Here is a 10,369-nt window from a genome sequence, read left to right as displayed (position 1 = left end):
TGCTCCCTCGTTCCTTCTTTGATTGATTTACGAAATCAAATGGAGGATCGATCTTTCTTCTGCACAAAAATCCTTTCATGTTGAAGAAGGATTCTTCATGAAAATAAAGTTGGTCACATAACAGAGAAGGATCGCTCAAACGGAGAACTGAAGAGTCGAGCTTGGAAGAATCAAGCTCGAAGGAATCATATTCAAATAGATTGCTGTCAAATGAATAGCGGTCAAAGGAATCAAGCTTGAATGAGTTGCAGTTGAATAATGACTGGATGATTGCGCTCGAACGAAAGACTAAATGATCGCACTCGAATGAAAGAATAAATGATCACGCTCGACAAAAGACTGAATGCCCCCAATGAGAAGTACCGAGTCAATGCTTCAATATGGAGGAAACGTCCATCTATTGGACAAGTAGCAGATAGCTGCTGTTGTAATGTCATCAAGTTCTGTGGGCCACGCCATGATGTATATGATGTAGCCCACACCGTCCAGATGGCTGGACGGTGGGCCACGCCGTGATGTATATGTTATATCCAACCATCTATCAGGTGGACCACTCTGCAAAAATCAGTGGAGATTGAACGTCCACCGATGAAACTGTTTGGGATCACAGAAGGTCTGGACCCATATGAAATTGTTTTTCCCTTATAATTCAGTCATTGGTGACCTTATGAAAAGATTGGATGGAAAATAAATGTTGTGGTGGGCCCTGGGAATTTTAAACATTGGAAATCATTATCTCCACTATTATTTGTGGCATGGTCCAGATGATCTTTTGATATGATTCATTTTTTTGGGAAATGCTCTAAAATGATCTTTAAAATAGATGAATAGTGTACATTGATACGGCCCATTGATGCCGCCCACTTGATCTATATGAGGCTCATTGGTGCGGCCCATGTGATGTGGCCTACTAGATGCATATGAGGCCGATTGATGCGGCCCACTTGATGTATATGAGGCCCATTGTGCGGCCCATGTGATGTGGCCCACTTGATGTATATGAGGCCCATTGTGATGTATTTAAGGCCAATGGGTTGAGGCCCAATGTGATGTATATAAGGACTGAGTGAGGCCCAATGAAACGTATGTGAGGCCTTTGTGTGGGGCCGAATGTGATGTATATGAGGTCCATTGCGATGTGTAATTCCACCATGATGTATGTAATGATGTTTATGGTGGGTCATGCCTTGGGAGCAATGATGGTTTGACGTCCACATTGTAAGAGCAATGATGGTTAAATGTCTACATTGTAACTCTCCCTAGGGCCCATTGTTAGGCCCATACTTGTTGTGTGTAAGCCGTCTAGGCCCATACTTGTTATGTGTAAGCCGTCTAGGCCCATACTCGTTATGAAGCTAGTTCATCACCATATAACATGCTTAGTATAACTCCATGATTCATGCCCATACGCATCATATGTGTGCTAGATATGAGGAGTGACTGATCATAGCATATGCCATTGGGCAGATTGTTTATGGGACTCACTGATAGGAGTTGCCCACATGAGCGCGCAATACGCGCATGATTGCTACATGACTGGACAGTGTGATTCATGCATCTTACATTTGTGTGACACGATCACTGTACGCCCCAGCGACATCAGGGCCATGGCCTCCACAGGCACATCGTGGATGGTCGGATTGGATACCAAAAATATTGGCTCTAGCACTGTGGGCCATAGGATGTCCTTGGGTGAAAGTTCCAGAACCTTTTTGGTACCAGGAGATACTCCAACGTCTAGACCGAGTGGATACATGAGCGCACGAGTGCCGAATACCAGTAGGTCATGTCTTCTCCTATGTCGTGGTCGATTGGAAGGGGTGTGGCCTTATCTGCCTGAGTGAGGGGGTGTAAGCTAGGCTGAGTTTGACCAGCTCACAAATGGGTCTGCTATCGACGAGCCAGGTAGGTATTGGCAGACTACAGGTCAGGCGGATAGTGTGGTCTCTTCCACTTGTTCGTCTATGCGGCTAGGGAGATGGCAGTTAGTGTGGAGTGACTAAACTCTGGTGATATCCCATAGAGGAACTATACTAATATGTGTACTTGATGAGGACAGGCATACTTGCGTTGCATCTAGTATATGACATTTGGCTACGTAGGCCTCACATCGTATAGCCTCGGTATGGCCAACAACATTCATGCCTTGCATCGCATGGCCTTGTATGGTCGATAACATTCATGCCTTCATCACATAGCCATGGTACGACCGATAGTACTCATGGACTTACTAGCATATTTCCACATTACTCTGATATTGCATACTTGACACTTGCCTTGCGCACACACTTACATCACCCTCTAAGCTTTCGTAAGCTTATGCACGACGTTGTGTGTAGGTGACGTTGGATCGCAGTAGCACTGAGGCAGGAGCATGTAGCTGAGCTTTTAGAGTTTCGATATCTATATTTGTATTTCCCTTTCCGCATTGTACTCAAAGTTTTTGATACAATGGATATGTGGTGATGTTGTTTTGTTACTTGGTTATGCTTGTGGTTATGCTTCATTACAAAAAAAAAATCAAATTAAAAATCCTCCTTGTAGGATCCCAGGATCAGAATCTGGTATATGGGTGCCGGGAGCCGAGAATGGGGCACTATAGAGGCTATCAAAGTCAGATTCGGCGATCGGGAATTCTGTGAGCCCGGTTTCCGAGTTTAGGGTGTGACAGAAGTGTTGTCCTTGTGAAGGATGTGTTGCCTTGTGAAGGATGTGTTGCCTTGTGTAGGCATGGGTTGCCTTGTGTAGGCACCTAGTTGTATCCTTGTATAGGACTCGTCTCCTTGTATAGTCACCTAAGGCAACCTTGTGTAGGTCCCGTAGTTAACCTTGTGTAGATTGTGAAAGTTCATGGTTAACCTAATTTAAAACCATTAGATAGTGAAATTTGGTACACTCTAAGAGAGAGTATATCCACTGGGAGTGGAGTAGGCAAGTAGCCAAGCCACTATATATGTTTGCATTTAGGATTGCTTTTATGCATTGATCTAATTATGCTTATGTTTATCAAATGATTATTATGATACATGATTTAGTAAATGCACAAGTACAAATAGGAATCACATCCCACACACTATTACATACACTATCTTTATAGGCTCGTCTTTTTACATGAAAATCTTATGTAAACCTAAGTGTTTGGACCCTCTATTGGCTTGGAAGTCATAGAGTTACTTTGCCTTATTTGTTTTAATTAAAGTTAGGCATTGTTAGTTATTATAAGAAAATAATTTTTAAAAAGTCCTATTCCTCCCCCTCCTTTAGGATACTTGGACATACTTCCATACTTCTACTATAGTGGTTCTACCGCAATTTTAGTTGTGAATGTTTTTATATTGTAAATTGCCTAATATCATGGCTCAGCATGAAATAAAATTCTGTATCTTTATCCACTGCAAAAGCCGAATACATTACTGCATGGAATGTTCGTACTCTGCTTATGTAGATGAAACGAATGTTAGTAGACTATGGAATTATGCAAAATACAATGACTTTATATTACAATAACTCAAGTGCGATAAATATTTCAAAACATTCAATTCAACATTCTCGTACAAAACATATTGACATAAAATATCATTACATACAAGAATTAGTTAAAGATAAGACTATCATGCTGGAATACATTCAAACTGAGAAGTAGCTTACAGATATTGTAACTAAGCCCCTTAACAGTGTTAAGTTCTCAAATTTAAAGCATGATATTGAATTATGTGTTGTTAAATAATTATTTTGTTTTTACTTTTTCTTTTTGTTTTGCATTTGCTCTCTATTGTTTATTTGTAAATAAAATAAATATGAAAAGAAAAATATTTTGATGAAATGATAATGAAAAAATATATATAATTTTGGGGGATTTTGGCTAGCCCGTAGCTGACCAAGAAATTCAACCAGCTAAGCATGTCCTGAGGCTAGTCGAACCACGCATGGAAGCATAAAAAGGGGGGAAATCCCATTTTCTCTCATTCTACCTTCATCTTCTTTGACCTGCCGGTCATTCATTTGACCAACCCATTATCCCAACTCTCTTGTAAATCAATTTTTATCAATTTTCTTCTAGATTTAGGTTATCTTTCCTTGATTTCTAGCTTTTGCCTACACAAGGCAATTGGTCTTACACAAGGACACTTCTAGGAGCCTACACAAGGTAACCTATATGCCTACAAAAGGTGTTAGGTCCTACATAAGGACACTACACGTATTCTCCCATTGGAGGCCTCCAAAAAGACTTAGCAAGTTTGTTAACTCAAACTCTGGATCCCAATCTCACATAAAGAAAGGGCTTCAGACTCAATGAACTCTAGATACTTACAAGTGAGTGAGCCCCATTTTAGCACATGTTGTTGAAAATCTTCCTAGTGGTGAAGAGTCTGAAGCTCCCTTGAACCACAATCGCTTGTAGATGCTCCAATCGAGGTACCGAGGTTGTTAAGTTGAGGGTATGGTTGATCTACTTTAGTTAATGATATGCATTTAAGATCTAGAGAAGATTCCCATGAGCAAAGCCTTTAAAGATCCCAGCACAATGATTTTCCATTAAAGAGTGATGTTGGATGATCAATGAAGGTCGGAGTTCATTCTTCAATCCAAGCTATGAATATACTAATAAATGCATTTAAGCCATGGATTGAATGATGTACTCTTATGGGAAAGAGGACTTGTGAGTAAAGGTAATAACTCTGCTAATAACTCTCTCAAAGTTCTCTTCAATACTCGCTCAAAAATCCAAGAAACAACACAAGTGTTTATATAAAGTCAAATCCCAATGATAAAAAAAACGGGCAGAAATCAGTCGTTGTCAATGCCATCGAAGTTTCCTTCCATGTGATCGAACTTTATTCGATTGCATCAACACTTTGCACTATGATTTTCAAATAAGTGCAGGACAGATTCTATCTGATTCCATCGAACATAGTTCGATGCCATCGACGGGCCCTTCGATGTCATCGAGAGATGGCTTGATGCCATCGGGATTTTCCTTTGAAAATATATCTTTGTTTCTAGACATATTGAGCATCTTTTCAATGCCATCGAACATGCTTCTATGCCATTGAGTGAAAAATAGATTTACCTATAAAAACATACTAGACAGTTTGGTCCATATTTCGATGTCATCAAACAACGTTTCGATCTCATCGAAATTTGAATTTTGATGACATCGAATGGTCTTCGATGCAATAAAGAATATGTCATTTTCCTTGTAAGCGTGCTAGACAAACTAGTCCTCTCTTCAATGCTATCGAACGATGTTTGATGCCATCAACTAACTTACTTTGATGTTATCGAAAGTGATTCAATTGCATCATGTATACTTAGAGTATTTCAAAGCTTGCTAGAGATATTATGCCTTATATCGATGTCATCAAAATGCATTCGATGCCATCAAAAATTAAGTTTCAATTGCATCAAACTGTATTTGACTCCATCGAATATATCCAGAATTTTCACAGTTGGTTGCTGGACTCGTAAAGCCTCTGATTCAATGTCATCGAACAGATGTTTGATGTCATCAAAGCCATATCGATTGCACTTCGATTGCAATCGACAGAACACAAAAAAAAAAAAAAAAAAATTATTTTATTTCTATCTCTGCGGACTTTAAACAAACTCTAATTTAAGCTTACCAAAGGTTTTAGAAAGATGATTTTGGGTAAGTTTAGTTGTATTCCAAGTGGGACTTTTACTTGATAGGATTTTGTTTAGGAAGTGAGACTTAATATACGTGTAAAATGCACTCGAACTTCTTCAACTTGATAAGTCTTGGTCTTGTAGTCTTCATATAGGGCTCACTTGACAGACTGACTCAACATTCATGTATATTGACGAACAATGGCACTTTCAACTCTAGTTGGCATGAGTTCATTTTTCGCATTTGCTACAATGTTGATCCCAAACTTCTTGGGTACCACCTGAGTTGGACTTACCCATTGGCAATCTGATATAAGGTATATGATACTCACATCCAATAACTTTAACCCCTCAAATTTAACCACTTCTTTCATGTTTGGATTTAACCAGCATTGTGGTTGTCTCGATGATTTTGCATATTCTTAAGGTGAATGCGATGAGTACAAATCAAAGAATCAATTCCCTTGAGGTCCGCGATTGTCCATCCAAAGGCTCCTTTGTGTTTCTTAAGAGTAGAAATAAGCATACTCTCATGTTCTCCATCCAAGTGGGAAGAAATTAGCATCAGATATGTTTCATCTTGACCCAAATAAGCATATTTAAGATCAACAGGTAATGGTTTTAGATCAAGCTTTGGCGCCTTGACACTAGACAGTAGAGGCTTTATGTCGGTTTGGGGCAATTTTTCAAATTCTAGCCTCCACCAGTTAGTTTCAAGTATCAATGTAGCATCAAGAAAGGCATTTATCTCCCTAATCATATCATCATCTAAATCAATGGAGTGAGCCAAGTATGTCTCTAAAGTGGCAGTGTATAGGTTCAAAAGTGACCCATTAATGAATTAATCACATTTACTTCGTGGGCATCATTAACGTCCTCAGGTTGTTTACACATATTGGATATGTTTAGCTCTAATGTCATGTTCCTAAAATTTAATGTCATGATCTCATTCCTACAATTGATTATGACGGTTGATGTAGCTAGGAATGGTCGGCCTAGGATGACAGGAATTTGTGTGCTTGTATCAATGATAGGTTGTGCGTCCAAATTAATAAAATCTACTGGATAGTGGAATTTATCGACTTGGATGAGTACATCCTCTATCATCCCTCTCGGTATACGAACCAAATGATTAGCAAGTTAAAGTGTGGTCATGGTGGGTTTTGATTCACTAAGGCTGAGTTGTTCGTGCACTTAGTATGGAATCAAATTCACATCGCCCCTAAGTCAAGTAATGCATGCTCAATCTGGTGATCTCCAATCACACAAGAAATGGTTGGGAAACTAGGATCTTTATATTTATAGGGCAAATCTTTCTTGAGTATAGCACTCACTTTCTCAATCAGAAAAATTTTCTTTTGAATGTTTTGTCGTCTCTTAGTTGTACAAAATCTTTTAGAAACTTGGCATATGACGTTATTTGTTTTATTGCATTTAATGGACGAATATTGATTTTCACCTATTTAAACACATCCAAGATATCTTGAGTGTTTAACAGAGGTTTTAGTGACGTCAACCTTTAAGGGAATGGAGCAATCAGCTTGTATTATTTTCCTGGTTATTTATCATGTGAAGTATTGTTAGGTCCATCATTCTTCTCATATTCTTCTGAATACTTAGGCTTCCTAGACCTCATCGGGATGGTTTCATCAATTAGTTTACCACTTTTGAGAGTGAGGATAGACTTTGCTTGTTCCACATGGTGGTTCGAAGAGCTAGGGTCACTTAATTCACATTATTGTTTTGGGTTAGGTAGATGTTGGGTTGGAAGAGTCCATTTCTCCCTAACGGCTAGTTGTGAATCAATTCTTTGAATAGACGATGCAAACACTCTGAAGGAAATTTTAATATCCTGAAATGCTTGTAATATATTCTAATTAAATTGCTTTTGATTTTAAATGAATTTCTGAAATATATCCTCTTGAGGTCTTTTATAATTTAATGGATTAAAATTTGAAGGAAAAGCCCCTTGAGGATTTTGTTGAGTGTTAAATATTACATATTTTTCCCTATTTATATCTTGCTTTTATGAACATGATAACGCTTAATGGGTATATTTTATACATGTTTGTATTGCGAGGTGAATCTTAGAGCTTGGATTGAAAAAATGTTAAAAGCATGGATTTGATGCTCAAGAATCACCAAGGCAAGGGATGGATCTTACGAGACCAAGATTGAAGATTTCAAGACCCTAAGAATCAAGGAAACCAAGTGGAAAAGGAAGAAAGTCGAAACTGAAAAGTGCAGAAATTTAGTGAATCTGAACTTCACTGTCTATGTCATTGATCACCAGTAGGTGGCATCGAAGCCAGTGTTCGATGACATCGAACACGAGTCAATGACATTGAAGAATAACATGAAAATCAAGTTTGGTTGCTGGAAAAATTGGATGCATTTCTCGATGACATCGAAGCTTTGTTTGATTGCTCGATGACATCAAAGCTCTGTTTGATTGCTCGATGACATCGAGCACCGTTCGACGACATCAAGATTTGTGCGGATTCTTAGGGCAACTCACTGGAACACTCTAGACACATTCTCGATCACTCGAACACCCTTCAATGACATCGAAGGACTGTTCGATAACATTGAAGGTATGTTCGATGACATGAAAAGTTAATAGTACAAAAGGCGTTACGCAGTGTGAAAAGGTGCGACTTCCAGATTCGATTTACATTCGATGACATCGAAGGTTGTTCGATGACATCGAAGGCGTGATGTAGAGTACATAAATTTGAGGTGATTTTCAAAGATGGTCAGACAAAGGCTATAAATATGGGTTCTTTGAGGAGTTCTAACGATGAATTAGGTTTTAAGAAGAAGAGCTAAATGGTGGAGCAGCCTTCCAAGAGTTTTTCTTCTTTCCTTATTTATTTTTAATATTTTATTTAAGGGTTTTAATTTCAATCATGTCTATGGTTGGCTAAACCTCTTAGATAGGTCTAAGAGGTGAAGCTTGTAGTGTGTTGGGATGACTATCTTGCTTTGATTTTTGTTTTTCTTGAACCTCATTGATTTTTAGTTTGAATTTAAGGAATATTTTCAATTTTCTATGATTTATTGTAACTCAAATTACAATAGATGTTGTGATAGCTTTGAATATCTTCTTTTCCATTATGAGATTGTCAGATAGGTAAATCTTGTTGTTCATGATTGTCTCTTGGGCATGGTAGGATGATGGAATCCTTTCCAATCATCACAATACTCCTTCATATGTGACTAGGTCAATGAAAAGTTGATATTTGGCTTAATTGTTTCATCTTCCAATTGGATTGATAGGACTCCAATTCTAGTTGAGTTTCTTGAATTAGGTCAGGTAGCATCTTGATAGCTACAAGTGGATCCTTGGTGCTCTAATTTCCTTTTGATTATTGAAATCCCATTCACAGTTACTCTCTTTTATTCCAGATTTAGATTTAGATCTTCTTCTAGTTCTAGTTCTAATTATTTTCAGAATACGTACAAGTTTAGTCCCTGTAGATTCGACCTCGGTCTCACCGAGTTATTACTACATCGCGACCCTACACTTGAGGTTGTGAACAAGTTTTTGACGTTGTTGCCAGGGACTACGGCTGCATTTTTCTAATAATAATTAATATTAGAATTAGGTTAAGATTAGGGTTAATCATTCTGTTATGCTATTAGGTTAGGATTTTTCTAAAATTGTTTTTAGAGACTAACATTATTTTTTTTATTTTGTAGAATCCTAACATAGCAACCCTAATCAGGTAACTTCTCTCCAACTCTCTTTTATCATTTTAGATTTCTTATTTGCTATAGGTTTTAGCTTTCTTTTTCTTAAGTTTAGTTGTTTAAGTTATTCGAGGGCTGTGAGTGTTTCATGCCCAAGTGGGTTCGTGAAAGCACTTCGTCTCTTGAGTGAAGGAGGATTAGTTGAAGGGTTGCCTATCCATCACCGGATTAAACACCACTTAAGATCCTCTAAGTTAGTAAAAGTAATGGCTGCACATCAACCTCAACACCCAGTTGAGGAGGCCTAGGATGAGAATTAGGTGCATCATGCACCCCCGCCTCATACTCTACATGATTATTTATAACCGGAGGGGTGAGTATACCTTCCTGCATGATATTCTCATTAAATGTAGGAACTGTGGATGTTAAACCAGGGGTGATTCAACTCCTTCCTAAGTTTCATGGAATAGAATATGAAAGTCCATACTTGCATATGAAAGAGTTTGATGAGATAATATCTACATTACACTTCCCAAATGTGTATGAGGACATAATAAGACTGAAATTGTTTCCTTTTTCTTTGAAAGAAAAGGCTAAGTTGTGCTTACATTCCTTAAGACCATGGTCCATTGGCACATGGACTGAGATGACAAGGGAGTTACTTAAAAAGTTCTTCTCATATCATAAAATGAATACCTTAAGGAAAGTAATCATGAATTTTGCACAAAAAGAAGATGAGACCTTCTTCCAATGTTGGGAGTGATTTAAGGATCTCAAAAATTCATGTCCACAACATGGTTACGAAACATGGAGGATAACGAGCTTTTTCTATAAAGGATTGACCTAATCTATGTGCCAATTTGTGGAGATGATGTGTAATGGGGAATTCATGAACAAGGAAGCCGATGATGCATGGGATTATGTTGATAAACTCGTTGAAAATGAGCAATCATAGGATACCTCCTCAAGAACCACCACTTCTAAGCCTACTCAATCAAAGGAAAGGAGAGGAATTTATGTTTTAAAAGTGGATGATATAAATGCAAGA

The 10,369-nt window shown here is 38.1% G+C and overlaps 1 non-coding gene across 1 annotated transcript; it reads right to left on the bottom strand.

Annotated features, from left to right (window-relative positions):
* Positions 1-10,014: 10,014 nt before the first annotated feature.
* On the bottom strand, positions 10,015-10,122 carry LOC131222043 (small nucleolar RNA R71). The gene has a single exon (XR_009159752.1). It is a non-coding gene; the product is annotated as a small nucleolar RNA R71 (small nucleolar RNA).
* Positions 10,123-10,369: the final 247 nt, after the last annotated feature.

Source organism: Magnolia sinica, chromosome 12 (assembly GCF_029962835.1).
Source record: "Magnolia sinica isolate HGM2019 chromosome 12, MsV1, whole genome shotgun sequence".
NCBI lineage: Eukaryota > Viridiplantae > Streptophyta > Magnoliopsida > Magnoliales > Magnoliaceae > Magnolia > Magnolia sinica.
Note: the sequence above shows the minus strand (reverse complement) of the source record. Positions and strands in the feature narration are given on the sequence as shown.